The sequence below is a fragment of the Lissotriton helveticus genome, chromosome 4_1 (assembly GCF_964261635.1).
Source record: "Lissotriton helveticus chromosome 4_1, aLisHel1.1, whole genome shotgun sequence".
In the NCBI taxonomy this organism is placed as follows: Eukaryota; Metazoa; Chordata; class Amphibia; order Caudata; family Salamandridae; genus Lissotriton; species Lissotriton helveticus.
In genome coordinates, this window is record NC_136063.1 from 1006533106 (window position 1) to 1006552877 (window position 19772).

The following is a 19772-nucleotide window of genomic DNA, read 5'->3' on the forward strand; positions in this document are numbered from 1 at the left end:
ACGGAATCAAGCATCCGAGGACCGGCCCGGTTTCGAGGTAACACCTCTCATCAGCCCGGCTAGCTTGACTCCAGTGGTGTGGAGTGCCTGGGACTTACGTCTGAGCATCCCCAGTACACTTAGAGCGGTAATTGCAAACACAACAGAGATGGACAGAATGTGGATCAATGTCACACATTCACCCCAGTCCAAAGATCTGGGCCCAAATCCATCGTTTTTCCTCTCCACACCACCCTGGGTTAGACAATGGCGATATGCAAATCAGCGCTGACCCTGTGCCCCATGGGAACAGTCCAGTCCGAACTACAAAAGCCATGTCCTTCCCAGAACGGAATCAAGCATCCGAGGACCGGCCCGGTTTCGAGGTAACACCTCTCATCAGCCCGGCTAGCTTGACTCCAGTGGTGTGGAGTGCCTGGGACTCACGTCTGAGCATCCCCAGTACACTTAGAGCGGTAATTGCAAACACAACAGTGATGGACAGAATATGGATCAATGTCACACATTCACCCCAGTCCAAAGATCTGGGCCCAAATCCATCGTTTTTCCACTCCACACCACCCTGGGTTAGACAATGGCGATATGCAAATCAGCGCTGACCCTGTGCCCCATGGGAACAGTCCAGTCCGAACTACAAAAGCCATGTCCTTCCCAGAACGGAATCAAGCATCTCAGGACCGGCCCGGTTTCGAGGTAACACCTCTCATCAGCCCAGCAGGCTTGACTCCAGTGGTGTGGAGTGCCTGGGACTCACGTCTGAGCATCCCCAGTACACTTAGAGCGGTAATTGCAAACACAACAGTGATGGACAGAATGTGGATCAATGTCACACATTCACCCCATTCCAAAGATCTGGGCCCAAATCCATCGTTTTTCCACTCCACACCACCCTGGGTTAGACAATGGCGATATGCAAATCAGCGCTGACCCTGTGCCCCATGGGAACAGTCCAGTCCGAACTACAAAAGCCATGTCCTTCCCAGAACGGAATCAAGCATCCGAGGACCGGCCCGGTTTCAAGGTAACACCTCTCATCAGCCCGGCTAGCTTGACTCCAGTGGTGTGGAGTGCCTGGGACTCACGTCTGAGCATCCCCAGTACACTTAGAGCGGTAATTGCAAACACAACAGTGATGGACAGAATGTGGATCAATGTCACACATTCACCCCAGTCTAAAGATCTGTGCCCAAATCCATCGTTTTTCCACTCCACACCACCCTGGGTTAGACAATGGCGATATGCAAATCAGCGCTGACCCTGTGCCCCATGGGAACAGTCCAGTCCGAACTACAAAATCCATGTCCTTCCCAGAACGGAATCAAGCATCCGAGGACCGGCCCGGTTTCGAGGTAACACCTCTCATAAGCCCGGCTAGCTTGACTCCAGTGGTATGGAGTGCCTGGGACTCACGTCTGAGCATCCCCAGTACACTTAGAGCGGTAATTGCAAACACAACAGTGATGGACAGAATGTGGATCAATGTCACACATTCACCCCAGTCCAAAGATCTGGGCCCAAATCCATCGTTTTTCCACTCCACACCACCCTGGGTTAGACAATGGCGATATGCAAATCAGCGCTGACCCTGTGCCCCATGGGAACAGTCCAGTCCGAACTACAAAAGCCATGTCCTTCCCAGAACGGAATCAAGCATCCGAGGACCGGCCCGGTTTCGAGGTAACACCTCTCATCAGCCCGGCTAGCTTGACTCCAGTGGTGTGGAGTGCCTGGGACTCACGTCTGAGCATCCCCAGTACACTTAGAGCGGTAATTGCAAACACAACAGTGATGGACAGAATGTGGATCAATGTCACACATTCACCCCAGTCCAAAGATCTGGGCCCAAATCCATCGTTTTTCCACTCCACACCACCCTGGGTTAGACAATGGCGATATGCAAATCAGCGCTGACCCTGTGCCCCATGGGAACAGTCCAGTCCGAACTACAAAATCCATGTCCTTCCCAGAACGGAATCAAGCATCCGAGGACCGGCCCGGTTTCGAGGTAACACCTCTCATCAGCCCGGCTAGCTTGACTCCAGTGGTGTGGAGTGCCTGGGACTCACGTCTGAGCATCCCCAGTACACTTAGAGCGGTAATTGCAAACACAACAGTGATGGACAGAATGTGGATCAATGTCACACATTCACCCCAGTCCAAAGATCTGGGCCCAAATCCATCGTTTTTCCACTCCACACCACCCTGGGTTAGACAATGGCGATATGCAAATCAGCGCTGACCCTGTGCCCCATGGGAACAGTCCAGTCCGAACTACAAAAGCCATGTCCTTCCCAGAACGGAATCAAGCATCCGAGGACCGGCCCGGTTTCGAGGTAACACCTCTCATCAGCCCGGCTAGCTTGACTCCAGTGGTGTGGAGTGCCTGGGACTCACGTCTGAGCATCCCCAGTACACTTAGAGCGGTAATTGCAAACACAACAGTGATGGACAGAATGTGGATCAATGTCACACATTCACCCCAGTCCAAAGATCTGGGCCCAAATCCATCGTTTTTCCACTCCACACCACCCTGGGTTAGACAATGGCGATATGCAAATCAGCGCTGACCCTGTGCCCCATGGGAACAGTCCAGTCCGAACTACAAAAGCCATGTCCTTCCCAGAACGGAATCAAGCATCCGAGGACCGGCCCGGTTTCGAGGTAACACCTCTCATCAGCCCGGCTAGCTTGACTCCAGTGGTGTGGAGTGCCTGGGACTCACGTCTGAGCATCCCCAGTACACTTAGAGCGGTAATTGCAAACACAACAGTGATGGACAGAATGTGGATCAATGTCACACATTCACCCCAGTCCAAAGATCTGGGCCCAAATCCATCGTTTTTCCACTCCACACCACCCTGGGTTAGACAATGGCGATATGCAAATCAGCGCTGACCCTGTGCCCCATGGGAACAGTCCAGTCCGAACTACAAAAGCCATGTCCTTCCCAGAACGGAATCAAGCATCCGAGGACCGGCCCGGTTTCGAGGTAACACCTCTCATCAGCCCGGCTAGCTTGACTCCAGTGGTGTGGAGTGCCTGGGACTCACGTCTGAGCATCCCCAGTACACTTAGAGCGGTAATTGCAAACACAACAGTGATGGACAGAATGTGGATCAATGTCACACATTCACCCCAGTCCAAAGATCTGGGCCCAAATCCATCGATTTTCCACTCCACACCACCCTGGGTTAGACAATGGCGATATGCAAATCAGCGCTGACCCTGTGCCCCATGGGAACAGTCCAGTCCGAACTACAAAAGCCATGTCCTTCCCAGAACGGAATCAAGCATCCGAGGACCGGCCCGGTTTCGAGGTAACACCTCTCATCAGCCCGGCTAGCTTGACTCCAGTGGTGTGGAGTGCCTGGGACTCACGTCTGAGCATCCCCAGTACACTTAGAGCGGTAATTGCAAACACAACAGTGATGGACAGAATGTGGATCAATGTCACACATTCACCCCAGTCCAAAGATCTGGGCCCAAATCCATCGTTTTTCCACTCCACACCACCCTGGGTTAGACAATGGCGATATGCAAATCAGCGCTGACCCTGTGCCCCATGGAAACAGTCCAGTCCGAACTACAAAAGCCATGTCCTTCCCAGAACGGAATCAAGCATCCGAGGACCGGCCCGGTTTCGAGGTAACACCTCTCATCAGCCCGGCTAGCTTGACTCCAGTGGTGTGGAGTGCCTGGGACTCACGTCTGAGCATCCCCAGTACACTTAGAGCGGTAATTGCAAACACAACAGTGATGGACAGAATGTGGATCAATGTCACACATTCACCCCAGTCCAAAGATCTGGGCCCAAATCCATCGTTTTTCCACTCCACACCACCCTGGGTTAGACAATGGCGATATGCAAATCAGCGCTGACCCTGTGCCCCATGGGAACAGTCCAGTCCGAACTACAAAAGCCATGTCCTTCCCAGAACGGAATCAAGCATCCGAGGACCGGCCCGGTTTTGAGGTAACACCTCTCATCAGCCCGGCTAGCTTGACTCCAGTGGTGTGGAGTGCCTGGGACTCACGTCTGAGCATCCCCAGTACACTTAGAGCGGTAATTGCAAACACAACAGTGATGGACAGAATGTGGATCAATGTCACACATTCACCCCAGTCCAAAGATCTGGGCCCAAATCCATCGTTTTTCCACTCCACACCACCCTGGGTTAGACAATGGCGATATGCAAATCAGCGCTGACCCTGTGCCCCATGGGAACAGTCCAGTCCGAACTACAAAAGCCATGTCCTTCCCAGAACGGAATCAAGCATCCGAGGACCGGCCCGGTTTCGAGGTAACACCTCTCATCAGCCCGGCTAGCTTGACTCCAGTGGTGTGGAGTGCCTGGGACTCAAGTCTGAGCATCCCCAGTACCCTTAGAGCGGTAATTGCAAACACAACAGTGATGGACAGAATGTGGATCAATGTCACACATTCACCCCAGTCCAAAGATCTGGGCCCAAATCCATAGTTTTTCCACTCCACACCACCCTGGGTTAGACAATGGCGATATGCAAATCAGCGCTCACCCTGTGCCCCATGGGAACAGTCCAGTCCGAACTACAAAAGCCATGTCCTTCCCAGAACGGAATCAAGCATCCGAGGACCGGCTCGGTTTCGAGGTAACACCTCTCATCAGCCCGGCTAGCTTGACTCCAGTGGTGTGGAGTGCCTGGGACTCACGTCTGAGCATCCCCAGTACACTTAGAGCGGTAATTGCAAACACAACAGTGATGGACAGAATGTGGATCAATGTCACACATTCACCCCAGTCCAAAGATCTGGGCCGAAATCCATCGTTTTTCCACTCCACACCACCCTGGGTTAGACAATGGCGATATGCAAATCAGCGCTGACCCTGTGCCCCATGGGAACAGTCCAGTCCGAACTACAAAAGCCATGTCCTTCCCAGAACGGAATCAAGCATCCGAGGACCGGACCGGTTTCGAGGTAACACCTCTCATCAGCCCGGCTAGCTTGACTCCAGTGGTGTGGAGTGCCTGGGACTCACGTCTGAGCATCCCCAGTACACTTAGAGCGGTAATTTCAAACACAACAGTGATGGACAGAATGTGGATCAATGTCACATATTCACCCCAGTCCAAAGATCTGGGCCCAAATCCATCGTTTTTCCACTCCACACCACCCTGGGTTAGACAATGGCGATATGCAAATCAGCGCTGACCCTGTGCCCCATGGGAACAGTCCAGTCCGAACTACAAAAGCCATGTCCTTCCCAGACCGGAATCAAGCATCCGAGGACCGGCCCGGTTTCGAGGTAACACCTCTCATCAGCCCGGCTAGAATGACTCCAGTGGTGTGGAGTGCCTGGGACTTACGTCTGAGCATCCCCAGTACACTTAGAGCGGTAATTGCAAACACAACAGAGATGGACAGAATGTGGATCAATGTCACACATTCACCCCAGTCCAAAGATCTGGGCCCAAATCCATCGTTTTTCCTCTCCACACCACCCTGGGTTAGACAATGGCGATATGCAAATCAGCGCTGACCCTGTGCCCCATGGGAACAGTCCAGTCCGAACTACAAAAGCCATGTCCTTCCCAGAACGGAATCAAGCATCCGAGGACCGGCCCGGTTTCGAGGTAACACCTCTCATCAGCCCGGCTAGCTTGACTCCAGTGGTGTGGAGTGCCTGGGACTCACGTCTGAGCATCCCCAGTACACTTAGAGCGGTAATTGCAAACACAACAGTGATGGACAGAATATGGATCAATGTCACACATTCACCCCAGTCCAAAGATCTGGGCCCAAATCCATCGTTTTTCCACTCCACACCACCCTGGGTTAGACAATGGCGATATGCAAATCAGCGCTGACCCTGTGCCCCATGGGAACAGTCCAGTCCGAACTACAAAAGCCATGTCCTTCCCAGAACGGAATCAAGCATCTCAGGACCGGCCCGGTTTCGAGGTAACACCTCTCATCAGCCCAGCAGGCTTGACTCCAGTGGTGTGGAGTGCCTGGGACTCACGTCTGAGCATCCCCAGTACACTTAGAGCGGTAATTGCAAACACAACAGTGATGGACAGAATGTGGATCAATGTCACACATTCACCCCATTCCAAAGATCTGGGCCCAAATCCATCGTTTTTCCACTCCACACCACCCTGGGTTAGACAATGGCGATATGCAAATCAGCGCTGACCCTGTGCCCCATGGGAACAGTCCAGTCCGAACTACAAAAGCCATGTCCTTCCCAGAACGGAATCAAGCATCCGAGGACTGGCCCGGTTTCAAGGTAACACCTCTCATCATCCCGGCTAGCTTGACTCCAGTGGTGTGGAGTGCCTGGGACTCACGTCTGAGCATCCCCAGTACACTTAGAGCGGTAATTGCAAACACAACAGTGATGGACAGAATGTGGATCAATGTCACACATTCACCCCAGTCTAAAGATCTGTGCCCAAATCCATCGTTTTTCCACTCCACACCACCCTGGGTTAGACAATGGCGATATGCAAATCAGCGCTGACCCTGTGCCCCATGGGAACAGTCCAGTCCGAACTACAAAATCCATGTCCTTCCCAGAACGGAATCAAGCATCCGAGGACCGGCCCGGTTTCGAGGTAACACCTCTCATAAGCCCGGCTAGCTTGACTCCAGTGGTATGGAGTGCCTGGGACTCACGTCTGAGCATCCCCAGTACACTTAGAGCGGTAATTGCAAACACAACAGTGATGGACAGAATGTGGATCAATGTCACACATTCACCCCAGTCCAAAGATCTGGGCCCAAATCCATCGTTTTTCCACTCCACACCACCCTGGGTTAGACAATGGCGATATGCAAATCAGCGCTGACCCTGTGCCCCATGGGAACAGTCCAGTCCGAACTACAAAAGCCATGTCCTTCCCAGAACGGAATCAAGCATCCGAGGACCGGCCCGGTTTCGAGGTAACACCTCTCATCAGCCCGGCTAGCTTGACTCCAGTGGTGTGGAGTGCCTGGGACTCACGTCTGAGCATCCCCAGTACACTTAGAGCGGTAATTGCAAACACAACAGTGATGGACAGAATGTGGATCAATGTCACACATTCACCCCAGTCCAAAGATCTGGGCCCAAATCCATCGTTTTTCCACTCCACACCACCCTGGGTTAGACAATGGCGATATGCAAATCAGCGCTGACCCTGTGCCCCATGGGAACAGTCCAGTCCGAACTACAAAATCCATGTCCTTCCCAGAACGGAATCAAGCATCCGAGGACCGGCCCGGTTTCGAGGTAACACCTCTCATCAGCCCGGCTAGCTTGACTCCAGTGGTGTGGAGTGCCTGGGACTCACGTCTGAGCATCCCCAGTACACTTAGAGCGGTAATTGCAAACACAACAGTGATGGACAGAATGTGGATCAATGTCACACATTCACCCCAGTCCAAAGATCTGGGCCCAAATCCATCGTTTTTCCACTCCACACCACCCTGGGTTAGACAATGGCGATATGCAAATCAGCGCTGACCCTGTGCCCCATGGGAACAGTCCAGTCCGAACTACAAAAGCCATGTCCTTCCCAGAACGGAATCAAGCATCCGAGGACCGGCCCGGTTTCGAGGTAACACCTCTCATCAGCCCGGCTAGCTTGACTCCAGTGGTGTGGAGTGCCTGGGACTCACGTCTGAGCATCCCCAGTACACTTAGAGCGGTAATTGCAAACACAACAGTGATGGACAGAATGTGGATCAATGTCACACATTCACCCCAGTCCAAAGATCTGGGCCCAAATCCATCGTTTTTCCACTCCACACCACCCTGGGTTAGACAATGGCGATATGCAAATCAGCGCTGACCCTGTGCCCCATGGGAACAGTCCAGTCCGAACTACAAAAGCCATGTCCTTCCCAGAACGGAATCAAGCATCCGAGGACCGGCCCGGTTTCGAGGTAACACCTCTCATCAGCCCGGCTAGCTTGACTCCAGTGGTGTGGAGTGCCTGGGACTCACGTCTGAGCATCCCCAGTACACTTAGAGCGGTAATTGCAAACACAACAGTGATGGACAGAATGTGGATCAATGTCACACATTCACCCCAGTCCAAAGATCTGGGCCCAAATCCATCGTTTTTCCACTCCACACCACCCTGGGTTAGACAATGGCGATATGCAAATCAGCGCTGACCCTGTGCCCCATGGGAACAGTCCAGTCCGAACTACAAAAGCCATGTCCTTCCCAGAACGGAATCAAGCATCCGAGGACCGGCCCGGTTTCGAGGTAACACCTCTCATCAGCCCGGCTAGCTTGACTCCAGTGGTGTGGAGTGCCTGGGACTCACGTCTGAGCATACCCAGTACACTTAGAGCGGTAATTGCAAACACAACAGTGATGGACAGAATGTGGATCAATGTCACACATTCACCCCAGTCCAAAGATCTGGGCCCAAATCCATCGTTTTTCCACTCCACACCACCCTGGGTTAGACAATGGCGATATGCAAATCAGCGCTGACCCTGTGCCCCATGGGAACAGTCCAGTCCGAACTACAAAAGCCATGTCCTTCCCAGAACGGAATCAAGCATCCGAGGACCGGCCCGGTTTCGAGGTAACACCTCTCATCAGCCCGGCTAGCTTGACTCCAGTGGTGTGGAGTGCCTGGGACTCACGTCTGAGCATCCCCAGTACACTTAGAGCGGTAATTGCAAACACAACAGTGATGGACAGAATGTGGATCAATGTCACACATTCACCCCAGTCCAAAGATCTGGGCCCAAATCCATCGTTTTTCCACTCCACACCACCCTGGGTTAGACAATGGCGATATGCAAATCAGCGCTGACCCTGTGCCCCATGGGAACAGTCCAGTCCGAACTACAAAAGCCATGTCCTTCCCAGAACGGAATCAAGCATCCGAGGACCGGCCCGGTTTTGAGGTAACACCTCTCATCAGCCCGGCTAGCTTGACTCCAGTGATGTGGAGTGCCTGGGACTCACGTCTGAGCATCCCCAGTACACTTAGAGCGGTAATTGCAAACACAACAGTGATGGACAGAATGTGGATCAATGTCACACATGCACCCCAGTCCAAAGATCTGGGCCCAAATCCATCGTTTTTCCACTCCACACCACCCTGGGTTAGACAATGGCGATATGCAAATCAGCGCTGACCCTGTGCCCCATGGGAACAGTCCAGTCCGAACTACAAAAGCCATGTCCTTCCCAGAACGGAATCAAGCATCCGAGGACCGGCCCGGTTTCGAGGTAACACCTCTCATCAGCCCGGCTAGCTTGACTCCAGTGGTGTGGAGTGCCTGGGACTCACGTCTGAGCATCCCCAGTACACTTAGAGCGGTAATTGCAAACACAACAGTGATGGACAGAATGTGGATCAATGTCACACATTCACCCCAGTCCAAAGATCTGGGCCCAAATCCATCGTTTTTCCACTCCACACCACCCTGGGTTAGACAATGGCGATATGCAAATCAGCGCTGACCCTGTGCCCCATGGGAACAGTCCAGTCCGAACTACGAAAGCCATGTCCTTCCCAGAACGGAATCAAGCATCCGAGGACCGGCCCGGTTTCGAGGTAACACCTCTCATCAGCCCGGCTAGCTTGACTCCAGTGGTGTGGAGTGCCTGGGACTCACGTCTGAAACCGGGCCGGTCCTCGGATGCTTGTTTCCGTTCTGGGAAGGACATGGCTTTTGTAGTTCGGACTGGACTGTTCCCATGGGGCACAGGGTCAGCGCTGATTTGCATATCGCCATTGTCTAACCCAGGGTGGTGTGGAGTGGAAAAACGATGGATTTGGGCCCAGATCTTTGGACTGGGGTGAATGTGTGACATTGATCCACATTCTGTCCATCATTGTTGTGTTTGCAGTTACCGCTCTAAGTGTACTGGGGATGCTCAGACGTGAGTCCCAGGCACTCCACACCACTGTAATCAAGCTAGCCGGGCTGAAGAGAGGTGTTACCTCGAAACCGGGCCGGTCCTCGGATGCTTGTTTCCGTTCTGGGAAGGACATGGCTTTTGTAGTTCGGACTGGACTGTTCCCATGGGGCACAGGGTCAGCGCTGATTTGCATATCGCCATTGTCTAACCCAGGGTGGTGTGGAGTGGAAAAACGATGGATTTGGGCCCAGATCTTTGGACTGGGGTGAATGTGTGACATTGATCCACATTCTGTCCATCATTGTTGTGTTTGCAGTTACCGCTCTAAGTGTACTGGGGATGCTCAGACGTGAGTCCCAGGCACTCCACACCACTGGAATCAAGCTAGCCGGGCTGAAGAGAGGTGTTACCTCGAAACCGGGCCGGTCCTCGGATGCTTGTTTCCGTTCTGGGAAGGACATGGCTTTTGTAGTTCGGACTGGACAGTTCCCATGGGGCACAGGGTCAGCGCTGATTTGCATATCGCCATTGTCTAACCCAGGGTGGTGTGGAGAGGAAAAACGATGGATTTGGGCCCAGATCTTTGGACTGGGGTGAATGTGTGACATTGATCCACATTCTGTCCATCATTGTTGTGTTTGCATGTCTTTAGTTTATGGCACCATCGGGGAGGACAAAAGGATACACCTAGGTGCAAACAAGGGAGACGCACCTTGAGGCAAGTCCGACAACAGGGGTCTCCCCTCCATTCTCCTCCCATGGAGCCTGTAGGGTATGTTACTAGGGCTTACTGCGAGCCCTTCCCTCCGGTGGAGTACAACAAAGGTCATCCCACGAAGGGGTACCTTCTCACCACAAAATTGATAAGAACGGAGCCCCTCTCATTGGTCCTGATGAATGCCACGGACCCACCTGGGCTAAATGGCAGAAAAATGTTGACCACCTTCACTACGGTGAGGGGACAATAAATTCCCCTTCTCACCGTCCACCCTTTTAATACCATATAGTTACCAGTCCTATTAAAATGTATTTGGTTACTGTAATGGTGTTTACTTTTCTCACTTTTCACGGGCCCCCACTCAGTTTAGAAGTGCCTCCCTGTCATCAGGTGAAGGCCCGCCCACCACCAAACCAAGTTTCTAGAGGGCGAGGACTGCCGATGATGAAGCATGAAACCTGGTGGTGTGAAAGGCGAGTCCTTCACTTTTTGTGAGATGTCCACACTCACAATTCAGTTTTAGAGTACATTCGGTCACTGTAATGGGAGTGGCCCAATTTGTGTTGAACATTTTGTGTTGGAGGCTGGCCTGCTCCTAGCGCCCCGCGTCTCTAGTTCCCTCCCCAAGGTTTCAAGTGGGTGTACTTGCCAGGTTGTCATGGCAGTTTGAAGCAGCATGCACAGACAATGCAGTGGCAGGTCTAAGACACATTTGAAAAGCTACTTGTGTGAATGGCACAATCAGTGCTTCAGGACCACTAGTAGCATTTGATCTACAGGCCCTGGGCACACCAAGTGCACTTTACCAAGGACTTACTAGTACATCAAATATGCCAATTATGGATAACCAATCAGAACGACTTTTTACACAGAAAGCCTATTCACTTTAGCACTGAATAGCAGTGGTAAAGTCCTAAAACCAAAAAAACTGGTCAGAAAAAAGGGGAGGATGGAAGCAAAAAGTGTATGGATAACCTTGCAAAAATGCCAGAACCAACATGTCCTTTATATTGACTCTAAATTACTGTAACAAGAATTATCACGACATATAAAATTGGAAAGTGGATAAAAGCAAAGCAAAGTGGGCTAAAAAGGGATAAAGAAGAGAGCATTATTAAGCACATTTTGCTGACATACATAGTAACAGCCAACATACACCGTAAACCCATCTGACATGTAAACATGAGCCCAAATAAGAATTCCAGCAATGATTTTTTAACAAAGCCCAGCTTGAGAACCAAGATAACAAGCTAAACAAGAGGGCCCATTGCCTCTAACACTTGGACAAGGTGAGCCCTCTAAATGGGAGGAAGAGGAGGGCACTGACAAGCTAGTTTTCCACCAAATCATTTTCTGCAACAGAGAACAGAAGAGAGCACGGCAACATTGCAGCTTCATCACAATAGACTGTGGGCCTATTGGGAAAAAGTGAATGAAGAATGGTGGATCTCTTTGAAACTATTAGAAATAAGTTGGCATCAAGAAATCCACAGTCTCAGAAGGTATCCATTTGCAACAACAATTCTTTGGAGAATCTTCTACTGCCTTCGGAAGAAGTGTTACCTGGTAAAAGTGTGCCAAAGTCAAAAGAAGTGAAATAATGTCATAGGGCCTGATTTTGATCATGGCAGTCTGACCACTGGCCTGCCACTGTGGTGGTCTCTGAGACACCATCGAGTTGCCGAGGTCCTCGTGTCCTATCCAGATGTGTACATGATAGTCAAAAGACCGCCGCACAGTGCTTAATTTGAGCCTGTGGTTTCCGGTACTCAGCATCGACACTTAACTATCAACACCAGTGCTTGAGCACCAGTTAAGGATATACTCCTTTTTGGTAGGCACATAGATTAAGTGATTCGCCCAGAATCACAGAATATTGAGCTGATGCTGAGACTTCACCTGGTGCCCCAGCTCTGAAGTCAGCAACTCTGGCTGCAGCAACACATCCTCCCCCCACTTGTAGGGTTTGCTGGTTCTGTGTTGGGCACCACTAACAAGAAAAATGGGCTGGTTGAATCTGCCTCCTGAAGAGAGCCCCAGCACTTATTTGTTTACAAATTAACCACTGACGCTGCAGCGACCGTCTTCTGTGCCAGCAAACCGCCCGCCATTGACGTCCTGACAGCATAATCCCGCCGAGCAGATCTGGATGTTCCTGTTGACCGGGCTGTGTCCTGACGGCGGAGTACTGACCCTGGAGGTGGGAAGACAGGAAAGTGATTTTTTTTAACATAAATCACATATATGTTGTGTAGGTGTGCATATGTGTCTGTGGGATGTGTTGTGTGCATTATGTATACATTCTGCACTGCATCCTACCAACATACACACATCCTGCAATGTGTACCCACACAAACCATCAACACTTACCCTCCAATCCATGAAAAAGGGGTGCCAGTCCATCGTATTCAAGGAGAAAGACAGGAGGGACCTGAACGAAGGAGAAGAAGCGGAAATTGTAAAAAAAGGTGAGTATTCACTCCTTTTCGTCCATTTCTGCCGACTTGAAGTAGAAGGGATTCCCGCTTGAATTCCCTCTAAAGCAAGCCAGGACCAAATAGCAACGGCAGTAATCCTGGCTGGAGTCCTGCTGCAGCCTCCTACAGCGCTCCTACAGCCCATCTCGCCAATGGGGCGGGAAAGGTAGTCCAGGTGGGTGGATCACCAGGTGGGGGGCCATAGCAACGTGCTGGCTTGTGTGAATGTCAAGAGACGTGGGCTTATGGATTGCATGAAGCCTGTGCACTAGATGCAGAGACTGATCAACAAAAATTAGAATCATTATCAGACTTCATTGCTGACCTGTCTACAACAATTTGAACGTGCTCTGGGGAGTTTTTGCAGTTGTGGAACATTATTGTTTCTTTAAAGTTGTTAGGTGGTCTTCTTTCCCCCTAGAATACCAATCTTTATGAGTTATCACCTTTTATAATTTATTTGGCCTACCAAGCCTGGCCGCCCTGTGCTTGATTAGATTCAATCATAGTAAATTGTAATTTGCGATCTACCACATGAATAATAATGAGGAAGGTTGGATTGAGACCCACTCTGTTTTAGAATTTTGTGTACCAACCTTTCAGTATGTAAGTCAATGTGCCATTTTATTTCCATTTGCGAAATGTTGGTGCACAATTGGCAACAACTTTCTGCCAATGAACATTTTGTACATCATCCCCTGGTTCTTCTTTTATATCACAAATTCTCCTGAAGATGGTAACTAGGGGCCAACATGGAGGTCATCATTTTTTCTGTCAAAAGTAGCAAGGCATGCACATGTTTCAATCTGACACAGACAACAGGAATAGACATGTGGAATTAATTGTGCTAATCTTAATGTAATCAATTGCATACAATTGTAGAAATGTGTGAGAGTCATTCAGTACACATACCAGACATATATACGTGAGTGTGGGTTGATCGATCTCCATGTGCATTCAGTGAATTTCTCAATGTTTCTTTTTAGCTGACCAAGGATATGGTCCGCAGTCATAGGTTATGGGTCATGACCCCGCTTGCACATCCTCCAACAGAGGCAGATTGCACCTACAACAATGCACTGGGCAAGACCAGGGGCTTAATGGAGTGGACTTTCAGGTTGATGAGTCTCGCTTCTACACTTTGGACTATTCTGTGGGGCGTTTGCTATACCCCCCCTACAGTTTGAAAAATGCCCCATAGGACTCGTGCCATGAGTAGCAGGAAGCAGCAGATGAATATGAAGATGAGGATAGAGGGGAAAATGTAGGGACAATTGCTGGGACTCGACAAAGGAACACCATTGTGCAGAACTTTTTCAGTGAAGTCTGAATCAGTTTAATGCCCATAATCCAATTTTTGGTTTGAAAGAGTGTTAAAAAATGTAAATTAATGAATGAACACTTCCTTTGTGTAAGCATTTTTGTTTAACAGTCACTGTAAACATCAATACACTCACATCTCACCTAATTGTCTTTGGCCCATCAAAAAGGTCTGTAGCTAGGTGTTGTTCTCACCCAGCATTCTCACGCCAACATGTGCCAAATGCATATGTGTGTGGAAGACTTTACACCAAACAAAGGTACCAATGTGGAACAGTGTACACATGTCATGAGTAATTGTCGTCCAGCTGCGTACTGACTGTCAGACATCCTACCACAATCCCCCGAGAGTGTAAATGTGAGCAGTGTGCAATAACTGAGTGTGTGTGCTGTAAGTCATTACTTTTTCCACTGCTTTATACATGTGGAGGCCAGTACAGTGACCTTATTGTCCTATGATTGTGAATGGGTGCCCTTGTGATCTTCATGGGCCCACAGTGCAACCCAGTTAGTCTACACATGCTACACAAACGTTTGCAAGCACATATCAAAATCAGTGTTCCATCTCACCTAACACATACAAATGTTGACCCCTAACCTGTGCCGGTACAGGATTGGCTACCCAGCAACAATATGGCCACACTTGACCCACTAGGCAAAAATGCAAAGCTGTTACATGCAGAAATGGATGTGACAGTGTAGCTCTGTCTCACTCTGAAACAAACAATGATGTGACTCGTTCACCTCCATCTATGTGTGCTAATTTGTTCAGGACACACAGCAAATCTAATAGCCACATACATGCCAAGGTATAAGTACATGAGATGTCATGCCTGGCATGGAAGCATGCACTGATGCAACCAGGGTCAGAGTGGTATAACTTGTCAATAAATGCACATATGACCATCTGGTGTGAATGCTTACCCAAAATCTAAGCTCACATAAGCCCTCTCTGTTGCCAAATAATGTGATGTATAGAAATGCTAAACATATTCCTACTTGGAAGTCATCACACTTGTTAGGGCTACTCAAGCATGACTTGTTTCCCCCCTCCCTTTTTACTCACCTTGGTATGAACCGCACTGACAGCTCAGGCGCTCGCTATCGAATGTTGAGATAGCAGAGGAGCCCCATGATGATAAGCTGACGGCATCTTTGTGTGTTATTTCTTAACTTATTAAAGTAACTTAAACGAACACTGCCTCCTCCTTACTACATTTGTTGGCGACGAGGTGAGGAGACTGTGCCAGGGACAGTGGATGCCGTCCCCCTGGAGTGATTTTCAAGAGCTTATCTGATGAAAGGATCTATCGGACCTAACCGCTATCTACAGAAGGGAGCTAAGTGATACATTTTACGGTGATTTAGCGCTAGCGGAAAGAACATTGGCGTGTGAAGTAAAGTACATAGACTTTCAGTGCAGTAATTGGAAGTCAGCGTCTGCGTGTCATGGTGTGCTTACAGCGTAAATGATAAAAGGAAGGAAGTTGGTATTCGTGTGTCATCTCGGGCACAAGGGGGGCGAATGGTGGTCGGCGCGGCGAATTGGAAAGAACATCGCTTGTGGTGGCGTTTGAAGTCGTGGGAAGGAAGCGTAGGAGGCGAGCATGAGTCGGATGAAGGAACGGGCAGTTAATGTTTGACACCCGTGTGGCGTTCCTTTTTCGTCAATAGTTCAAGCGCCGGCATTTGTGAGGAAATCCCGCCACTTCAATCCTGACTGCAGCGCAGGGCAGCGCGTCTGCAGAGAATCTCAAGGAAAAATCTCCCGGCGCCATTCTGTTCATTAGCCAATTTCTGATTTTTCAAGAGCATAAGGATTAACTGTTGTCTCGAGTAACTCTGGGTGCAGTTCTACAACGGAACGAAGTTAAAGGAGTAGCTTTACCCTCGTTAGCATCAGCTTGTGTCCGACAGGAACTGTTCAGTCAGACGCTCTTCACAGGAAGTTCCCGCCTCGGGGAGGAGACCCGCTCCATTGGTTTTGAGTGACAATTACCATAGAAAAAGAAAGAGGACTTGTAGAAGTAGTGTATACCTGCTATTGTGTGAGAAATCTATTTTGGGGTTGGGATATGGTGTTTTTGTGGTAAATGTATATTTTTTTCACAAGATTTTTCGCAAAGGAAGTAGTCCCATAAGGATTTCACCCTCATATTTAATCTGATAGTTCTTTCCAGCTAACTTGCAAGGAGTGTGGGGATATACTCACAGTTGTATATGGCAATGGCAGGTGCAGGAATGAGCCAACCTCCACCTTTTCTGAATGAATTGGGGGAACCAGTTATTCCCTGGAGGAGGTGGGAAGGCATATTTAAATCGTATCTAATTGCTATTGGTGGAAGTAATTATACTAACTTAAGGAAACAGCACATACTTCTCCACAATTTAGGCACACATGGTAGGAAAATTTATGAGGATATTACTGGAAGACTGGTGGAGGATGATCAAGAAGAAGTAGTGGAGGGTGTCAATGTATATGAGTGCACGTTGAGGGAACTAGAGGCACACTTTAAAGAGAAAATAAATGTGGTAATGGAAAGACATAAGTTTTTTAAGAGGGCACAGAAGAAGGAGGAGAGGGTGAGCGCGTACATAGCAGTGTTGAGAGGATTATCAGCCACGTGTGAATTTGGGCAACTCACTGACTCGTTGATAAGAGATCAACTGGTGAGATGTACTAATGATACAAAAACACAAGAGGAATTACTCACTAAGAACCCTAATTTAGAGGAAGCCATCAACATAGCTAAGGGTCTAGAACACACTGCGCGGTGTATGAGAGAAATGAAACCGCAGGAGGGGACTAACAAAGAGAGGGCAGAGAACAAGGTCCACCTGGAGGGAGAAACTGTTTGCAAAATGGGGGACAAGAGTAAAGAGATGGTTCGAAGTAAGACAGGAAATATGTTATGTTACAAGTGTGGTAGTCCAAATCACTTAGCCAACAATTGGAAATGTCCAGCGAGAAATGTACAATGCAGGAAGTGTAACAGGTGGGGGCACTATTCAAAAGTATGTAAAGCACCCAGCAAGACAGTACATGCGATTGAGGATTATCCTCAGGAAGAGGAGGGGGAGAAATCTTATATTTTTCAGGTAGAAGAAGAGGAGGAAAATAATGATGACATATATCCCAAATGTGATGTTTTACTTGATGGTATAAAGTTCTGTATGTATGCTGATTCATGTTCCCCCTACACTTTGGTTGACAAAAAGGTATTTGATGACAAATTTGCTAATCATCCTGTCAAATTGATGCAGGCAGATATCAGTCCTAAGGGGTACAACAAGGGGAAAATTCCCTTAGAGGGAATGGCAATAATGAGAATTGCATTTAAAGACAGGCACACGGTAGGGAAGGTGTATGTGTCCACCAGTGGTTCGACTTTATTGGGCTGGAAACACCAGAAGCAGTTGGGCATGAAACTAGACCCAAATAACAAGGAGCAAGTGTTACTGATAAATCCAGAAGGCATATCAGGGGACCTCACTGAAGAATTTAAGGAGGTATTCAGCGAAAGGCTAGGTGTATTTAAAAACTACATGCACAAGATTATTCTTAAGAAGGAGGCAGTACCAGTAGTGCACAAGACTAGATCAATACCGTTGCGAATGAGAGAACCGCTTCAGCAAGAACTTCAAAGGTTAGTCAGTCAAGGAGTCATCACCGAAATTGAGAGTTCGGCATGGTTGGCTCCCATTGTGATCACGGCAAAAGATGGAGGAAACAGCATAAGACTCTGTGTGGACCTGAGAGATCTAAATGCAAACATCCTGGTGGATAGGTTTCCACTTCCCCGAATCAGTGAAATGTTGAGCACCATCAGGGGGGCCAGATATTTTAGTGTCTTAGATCTTTCCTCTGCATATTACCAAATCAAACTACATCCTGAATCGCAAATTTTAACGGCCTTCACCACTCCTTTTGGAAACTTCAAGTTTCAGAGAATGCCATTCGGTTTGGCGTCGGCGGCTGCTGCCTTCCAAAGAGTCATGCAACATGTGCTGAAAGACTGCAAGAAGACCATCTGTTTCCAAGATGACATATTGATCTATGGAAGTAGCGATGATGAACATAATGAGATGGCAAGGAAGGTGTTAGAGAAGCTGAGAGAAGTAGGATTCACCACCAAACCAAGCAAGTGCAAGCTAGGAGTAAGCTCGGTGGACTACCTTGGACACACCTTGTCGGAGGAAGGCATAAAGCCCAAGTACGATTTAGTCAAAGCTGTGAGAGACGCCCCCACACCCAAAGGCAAGGAGGAAATACTATCTTTTTTAGGGCTTGCTGAGTACATGGCTAAATTTATCAAGGACTTTGCCATGGTCTCGCAGCCCCTAAGAGAATTGATTAAGAAGGATAGTGTTTTCGTGTGGGGAAAGGAACAAGAGACATCCATGATGAGCATAAAGAGGGCAATCTTTGAAGCCCCATACATTGGAAAATTTGATCCAAATGGAGCCACTATCATATCGACAGACGCCAGCAACAGAGGCATTGGGGCGACATTGGCGCAGAGAGAGGGAAGCAATATCAAAGTTGTGGCCTTTGCATCAAGGACCCTCACTTCATCAGAAGCTAACTATTCGACCATAGAGAAAGAGGCTCTGGCGGTGTATTGGGCTATCCGCCATTACAAATTCTTCATATGGGGAATTCCGTTTGAAGTACAGACGGACCACAAACCCCTGGTCTCACTCTTCACAAAGAAAGACATGGAAAGCATGACACCCCGTATAGCCAAATGGGCTGTAGGACTACAAGCATATAATTTCAGGGTGACATATATTCCAGGGCAACAGAACAGGGTTGCAGATTTTTTATCGAGAGCACCAACCAAAGAAGAGGAGGAGGAAGAGCAGAGCGGTGATTCCATTCTGGAGGTGAGCCTAGCAGCAGTGGAGAAGAATGCTTGGGTAACCCAGATGGAGCAGGATGAGGTTATGAAAAAAGTGAAGGAACACATCCTCAGGGGATGGCCAAAGAAGTGTAAAGACATGGAGAGCGACATCCAGCCATATTGGAATGTGCGGGAAGATCTTTCCATTGAAGGAAATTTCATACTCAAGTCGGGGAAGCTTGTTCCGCCGGAGGCATTAAGGAACCAGATCGTGGAGCTGGCGCATGAAGGTCATCTTGGCCGCAGTTTGAGTAAAGCTAGACTACGCATGGACTACTGGTTTCCTGCGATGGACAGTGAGATGGAAGACAAGGTGCGTGACTGCTACGCATGCAGCCTAAGCGATAAGTCTAAAGTCACTAGACGGGCACCATTGTCACCAGTGGAAGTTCCAGAGATTCCCTGGGACAAGTTAGGCTTCGACATAGCTGGGCCTGTTCATGGCAAAGGGCCCCAGGATTGGTACTTACTAGTTCTGGTGGATTACTATTCCAGC